Here is a 7,852-nt window from a genome sequence, read left to right as displayed (position 1 = left end):
ATGCACAAAAACCCAGTGTTTACACGACAACTTTCATGGAAGCTGAATTCGCTCATCGCTGCATTTCAATTTATACCATTAGATTCAGAGCAGTTGTACAATGACATTGTATAATTGGCGGCTTGAACTATGTTGGTTGAAAAAGTTGGCAGATGTTGTTTACGCGATTTTGAGCGCATCCTCATTATGTGAAACAAACTTTTATTTAGAGATTACGAATATCTTATGAATAAAAGAAGGCTGAGGCTGAAGCCTCAGCTTGCTGAAAAACTAGTGTTTATTTACTCCAATAAGCACATTAAAATGAGATACTGATTTTATCTGTCACTGCTCATTTTTATCTCTCACTGTTAATTTATTATCTTAACAGTTCATGTTTCTCTTCGACTACTACGTCAAATAAAATTATGATAATACTAAAGCCAAAGGAACATTGCAAGTACTCCACTAACTTTGAAAAAAGTTAAATTTTTTTCCAAAAAAGGCTGTACCCTATAGGGCCTGTACGGTACGTACCTTTAAAAGTAGCTGTACCGTATGTACTTAAAGCCCTGTACCGTACGTACTTGCCATCTTAGGTTTAAGCTTTCCTCGCAAGCATAAGGGTGGTCATTTCAGTTGATGGCCCTGCTGCAGCGCAGATGAAACAGCAAATAAATAAATAAATATTACGATTAGATATTTCCGAACACTATACTATAATTACCAAGTAAAGCACTATTTCTATTTTTAAGTACCAGCCACCAGATGATAATTTTAGGGCGTCCACGGACGCCTGGACGCCCTCAATAGCCGCCTCTGTTCATTCCAGTAATGGGGCCACGTGTATGGAACACCAATCCATCTGCATCAGATCTTCACCTCATTCTTTGTTGGACTGGAGTATGAATAAGGCAGCAGCGATGCTGCAAGGGCGGTCGAACTATTTGATGACCCAGTAGAGGAATCTATAAAACTCTCCAAAGTATCCAAAATAAGTATTGGTACCCTGTTGTCATGAAGTATTGTTAAGCATTAGAGGAGTTAAGGGGTAATATGAGATCATATTATGATTTTAAGTACATGATTCGAGAAGCAGTAACGGGCACATCAGCTAACAAGCACACATTGAACCGAGCTAATGAGTTTGCATAAGGGGTCGCATTCTCAGTACTAATACTATATCACGTCAACAAAGTCTAATACATCTCAGAGGCGGCTCGTTAGAGCTGCTTGACAGTTGTGTCGGGTTGTTGACTACGCGCTGTTTGTTGACTACGAGCGGCTGAGGCGTCCAAAACGAGGATTGGATGCCTCAAAACATGATTTCACAAAGATCATGCGTGCGCTTACATTCAAAGGTTTGAGTAAAATGAGAAGCTTCATATCGCAATATTTTCGAACACGATTTCTTTTTTCAAGCACCAGACAATAATTTCAGAGCGTCCGTGGATGCCTAGATGCCCTCTGCTTCATCTCAGGGATAATCACCCTCCTGACTCCTCTAAACGTGAACTTCTAAGAGATTCAAAAAAGTTTGTGTTTATAGCAATCCTTGTACAAACAACTCAATTTTGTTGAAAAATTGTGACTAGACTGTCTAAAAAAATGATCAATATTGTCGGAAAATATTAAAGTCGGAAATACCCACAATAAATTGTACTGTACTAAAGTTCTAAGCAACAGATAGCTACAAATTTTACAACGCTGCTGCCTTATTTTTTTCGTAAGCTAAAATTAAATCTTTATCAAATTGCAGTCTTCTCCAAAAAAACTTTGTTCAATGCTAAGTTTCTTCAACAATTTAAGTGATCTTTCATATTTAAGTAAATATTACGGTCACTTAAATCACACTTAATCATTGAAAATAGGTTAGTTTGCAAATACAAGTGAGCTATAGACTGGACCATCAGTAGGTCCACGTAAAACATGACCCAACATTTTCCATCGAATTCCGTCCACTATTGCTAATAATGGCTCCACATTACAGCGTTTATACAAGTTATCAGTAGAAATAAATAAGGGGTATTAATAATTCAAAACATTTCTAAGATGAGGTCCATGAACATTGAACATCAGGTTTCTCAAACACTGACTTAGGAGCGGTTGTTAGGTAGTTTAAATCGCGTCAAAAAATATCCTACACAACTGAAGCTAAGACACAGCTGATTAAAATTTTGCTTGCACTAAACACAACGTTATTACCACTTGAAAACCGATCGAAATGGCGCTTGCAAATCTTTGCACGTGCACGATACCACGTGGTTACTGTGCAACCTTTTGCTTTTCACTTTCAATATTAAAGAGTTATTAAGATATTTGTTAGATAATATATTTGTTAAATTTAAAGGCAATATATACAAGCAGATTATAGGAGTGCCAATGGGTTGTGATTGTGCACCATTTTTAGCAAATTTATATTTTATACCTTATGTTCTACGAATATAAATATGTTGGTGAGTTAATACCAGTAGATTGTAATCATAAAAAATATTTTAAATATTGTTTTGGATATATTGATGATCTTTGTAACCCTAATGGTATAAGTAATTCTGATAAAGACCATAAAGAGATGTATCTGCCATGTATAATATTAGAAAGAACGAATATAAATAATAAACGTGCAACATTTTTGGATTTGAACATTTTTATTGAAAATAATAAATTTGGTACGGGTATCGGCCTTACAAAATGACAGGCCTCACAAAATGACAGCTCACATTGACCATGCTGTAGCTTAGGGTCCCTATACATTGAAGCCTATTCATTTTACTGTATGAAAGAAAAAAGCATTAATTAACACTTCCCAAGGAATGATAATGACATAGAATCTATATTTCTTAAATAAATATGGACGTTTTTGCTGTTCAGTCATTGCCCCGCCTAACTGTTACCCAGAATGGAGACCAAAGTTTAGAATTTAACCCCAGAAAACCAGGTACTACCATGACTTACGTCAATCAAAGACTACTCTGATCAAATAAAAAAAAACTGATTTAGTGACTTTGGTAGAAGAAATGACAAAAAAATGACCTAGCCTCACAAAATGACAGTGTTATGCCTCACAAAATGACAGTTTTATTTTATGATACAAAGATGGCATATTTATATTGGATGCCCCTTGCCTAATTATTGGTATTCTTAAACCCAGTAAGCTTATGATGAGCCTAAATGTGTTTGTTTGATCATCAATTTTGATCAAAATGCCTCACAAAATGACACCGAAAAGCCTTACAAAATGACAATGTTTCAGATTGAATTACTTTCATCATCTAAAATGGATCAGAAACAGTCAATAAAAGAAGGAGTAAAAAATAATCATAATCTGACAGTTAACAATCAAGTAGCATTAAAAAAGTGCAGCTCTGATATATCAAAACTTTGATTTCAAACTCTTTGATTTCAAACTCTGATTTCAAAACTCAACGAAATAAAGCTTCTATTTTGTGAAAGCAGAGAGTAATAAAAACTCCTAAAACATGTCAAACGTTGACTAAACACTGAAAAGTGATCTATCCAGTCATAGAAAATATCAAATATAACCAAATACTGTGTTCAAGTATGAAAACAAAAAATGATTTTTACGCCTCACAAAATGACGTTTTTAAATTTTTTTCAAAGTATAAAAAATTTTCCTTTTTTAATATATTCTGGTAAAAACAGAACTGGTATAATATTTAAAACATCATATATATATCTAACAGTAAGACACGTGAAAGAATAATGAAACTTTTTCCCAAATCGGATTTGAAGTGATGCCGTTTTGGGTTGTCATTTTGTAAGGCACTAACGAGATACAAAAAATGCTTGATAACTTCGTCATTTCTAATCTGTTTCACGTAAATTTTTTAGATCATATGCAACATTCAATCAGTTAAACAAAATTCAGTTAAACAAAATTCAATTTTATGCCATTTATTACAGAGTAAACAAGTTTACAATAAATCAATTTGATATTTAAAGGAATCCTAATTCAATGTGTAGTATGGTTGTCACTCTTTAAATAGATTAGATATAGGTTGACGGGGCAAAGGAGTGTGCGTGCTGTTCGCTATTGCTCACACCAAACGGCAACCTAGTCAATAATCTACCCTCTCTGAAAAAAATCAGGCGTCCAGCATGTTCAGAGAGAACAATGTAGGTGTTTTAATTTTGAATGGGCGTGATCTTAAATATTAGAATTTTTCACATTTTGACGACGGAATCCTCGAATCAGAAGGTACAGTATGCTATCTGCAAAGCAACAGCTCTCAAATATAAAACACGGCGGAGCTATTAAGGCCAACGCATGTCCAGTGACTGTTGGCCTACCCTGTATTTATGTTATATAATGCATATTTAAATAACAAATATAATAAGGTTATCATCAAAGTTGATGTGACAATTCGATCACCAGAAAATACACTGTGCCTGTTTAAATGCAGAATAATGCATACCACGATAAGCATACAACAACTACTACAATAGTACCAATGATACACTGTGCTGTTGCACTCAACAATACATGGAGACTTTTATACAATAAGAGCGATATAATATCTTCTGATTGTTAGCCACAAACGATACTCATGATTGATTAAGAAAACAACAAAATTTTCAAGAAAACAACAAATTTTTATTTAAATCAATTATAGCAACAATTTGAAAAACTTTAAAGTTCTTCTATTACCATGGAATATACTACGGGTATGGTGACTTGGGCTATTGAGTTGTTAAGTACATTAAGATTAGTAAACATGCACTTGCATAAAAACTAGAAATTAGGCTTCACGGTAAAATGGAGAAGCAGGCTGATCTTGGAGAGAGCAGACCGTAAAGTTTACGCACCCAGGGTTACCTACCCAGTACCCCGTTGTTCTTTTTGGTTTATCAGCTTGTATTGTTATATTTATGGACCCCAAGTCACCACACTAGAAGAAGTATGTAAAAAAAATAAGTTAAGATAATGTCACCATAGCAGTTTAAAACGTTAAAAGTTAAGTTGAGGATTGAATTTCCAAGTTAATTTAATGATTCAGACGGTTGGGAATATAATTATGTTGGTATTTAGTAAAACAAATTTTTAGTAAAACAAATTTTATTTTATACCCACAATCAATTCATATTTACTTCAAATATTCAAAGTCAAAATAACCATTTCTCATAAGTGATTTTATTATAATAAAATAATTAGTGATAAATTAATAAATTAATTTACACATTTGTATCTGCTGCAGCAATAATATCGATATGTCATTTGTCTAGAAAATTTTCGCCACTTCAATAGATATTGGGTCGGCAATTTGGTGGGTGAGTGAGTGATGAACTGGTTTGGTCTGTGACTGAGTGAGGGGCGATGTGAAAGTTGTGGTAAGTCCAGGTATTATTATTGTTGATGGATTGAGATCCTAGGATGATAGTTTTACAGCGTGATTTAACCAAAGATATAGAAGTGTGAGGATTTCCCCATTCTCATTTAGAATCCGTTTATGTAAGCTAATATTCCACAGAGATTAACAAACTCATGCTGGATAGACAGATTTGGAAGAAGACTATTTCTGTTCGGACGCTGAAGCCGCCCTAAGTTGGTCGAATATTCCACAATTTGGAGGCTATGTAAAGAAAGGTGTTGGTTTTTTTTGGGAGGATTATGACATTGCTTGTATCACGTTTTGATGAGTCTATAGTACAATACAACGAGTATGGAGTGCGAAAAGTAAGCAATTTTAGTCGATTAAAAATGGGCTTGGTGTGCTCTTTTTCGAAAAAAGCAACTCCTAACCTCTGTTTTGTATAAGGTCTGGCTCGTGCACAAGTGGCATGTTTGTCGAGGTATGCATTGAGGTCTCCAAAAAAAAATCTTATACAACGTGTCTGAGTTATGAACAGCTTCGTTTGGTTGGTTTAATATTATAACCCAATATTCATTTCTTTTTCTCCCCTAATTTTAAAGCCCCGGCCCCCACTTAGACATTTAGCCATGATTTAGTATTGAACACCCAAAATACTTACCGTCCCTTAATTGTAAAGACCATTTGTTACAAAATAGCTGCTAGAATAGTGCATGCCAAATATTCCCTCTTACACCCACAAATTATAATGCCTTCCTATCAACGCCTCTAATTTGGTCACTAATCAACCAGACTAGCGTTCTGGTGTGTACAAAAGCTACCAGCCAGTACATTCCTTGCCCGCTAGTTGATTGTCAAAAAACCATACAGCTCAGAACAAACGGCCATTTACCACTACTAGCATTATTATATGTTTTCATTTGTTTAAATTTTATGCTGTAAAATGTGCTAAAACTTTGATTATTTGTTTAATTGATTATTTGTTTAATTGATTATTTGTTTAATTGATTGGTCTTTAAGGGCTGAGCCGCAAGCAAGATGTGATTCTCATAATGCAGAGTATGTTTTTGGTAGTGTTCCCCTGGAACTGAATGTTTTATCTTGTTAAGTGCTCCTGCAGCGGATCTAAGTTTTATTCTTAGATATTCTATAAGTGGGCCCCAGCTAAGTTTTTCATCAATTACTACACCAAGAAATTTGGTGTAGCTAACCTTGACAATTTTGTGTCCATTTATAAATATTTCTTGTGATTTGTCGTATTCATTGGCATACGGCCTAACCCTGGCACAGGTTTCATCAGATTCGTATGCAGGTAGAAATTTATGTAGCAGCAATTAGACATATTTATATGTAAGAGATTACTTCTCATGAATCTGCATACGAAATCAAGAACTTTATTGGCCTTCAAGTATGTTGATTCTTTGGACGGTCCAGTGATAAATATTGGGTCATCAGCATGGTTTGTGGTAAGATTGAGGTGGCAATCCACCTACTCTAGGTTCTGTTAACGTTAACAGAAATATTACAAATGCCATTTATTTGTTGAAAAATTGAGGTTAACATATTTTCTCAAAAATCAGTCTTTTGGGTCTCCTGAAACCACCTTTAAAACCTATCTTACCCTAGAGCTTTCATCCGTTTGAAACATTTGTTCCTGAGATAGGCACAATCAATTGTAAAGCAGCGATTTGAAAATGTTTGCTTCTAACTCTTTTTATGAAGTTAACTGTCGAAAAGTCCTTGACGAACACTGTTGCCGAGTTACAAGGGCTCATTTCGAAAACTGTAAAAGAAGATAGATTTTTAAAACAAAATTGCATTTTAAGCTTTTACTTACAATAGGATGTCAGATAGGGAACTTTTTTTCGGCTATGACAAAAAAATAATTTGAAAATTTAGATGGAGATCTACAGTCTACAACATAATATCTCAAATTTTATCTCGGAACCCCCTCCCCTGGTGGCCTTAAATGTTAAGTTTATGTATCCAAAAGTGCCTTTTGCTTCCTTTTATTTTGCAGAAAATTCCTTTAAATTAGGGTTGTTTCTTTTGTACTTCCCCCTCGCCTCCCTCTACTTTATTACTTACTACCTTACAAGACATATTTATGGCGGCCTAATTTGCGACGACCGTAATTTTGGCGGTCCGAAAATATGGCGAAATTGAACAAAAACCGTCAAATTTCGGACGTCACAGAAAATAAGGGTATTTTTCATCATTTTTTGTGACAGTAAGCAGTAAGGAAATTTCTGAAATTCGGTAAAATCATGTTCAAACTTAGTCTGTATTAAGACTGTAAGACTTTCATGTTAGCACATACATGTATTTTAATGCAAATTTAAACTGTATTGCTTGACATTCAATTCGTCATTGGTGTGGTGATAATTTGTCCCAAGATGCCAGAATTTATTTATTTATTTTACTTGATATTACTTTTTAGAAACAAAATAAAGCAGTGAAGGCACAGTCATTGAAATAAGCTAAAAGATAATGCGACGGATTCTATTACGACGACTGAAATTTTGGCGGTCCGAAAATATGGC

The sequence above is a fragment of the Bolinopsis microptera genome, chromosome 9 (genome assembly GCF_026151205.1).
Source record: "Bolinopsis microptera isolate Bmic1 chromosome 9, MBARI_Bmic_1.0, whole genome shotgun sequence".
Classification (NCBI taxonomy): Eukaryota; Metazoa; Ctenophora; class Tentaculata; order Lobata; family Bolinopsidae; genus Bolinopsis; species Bolinopsis microptera.
Note: the sequence above shows the minus strand (reverse complement) of the source record.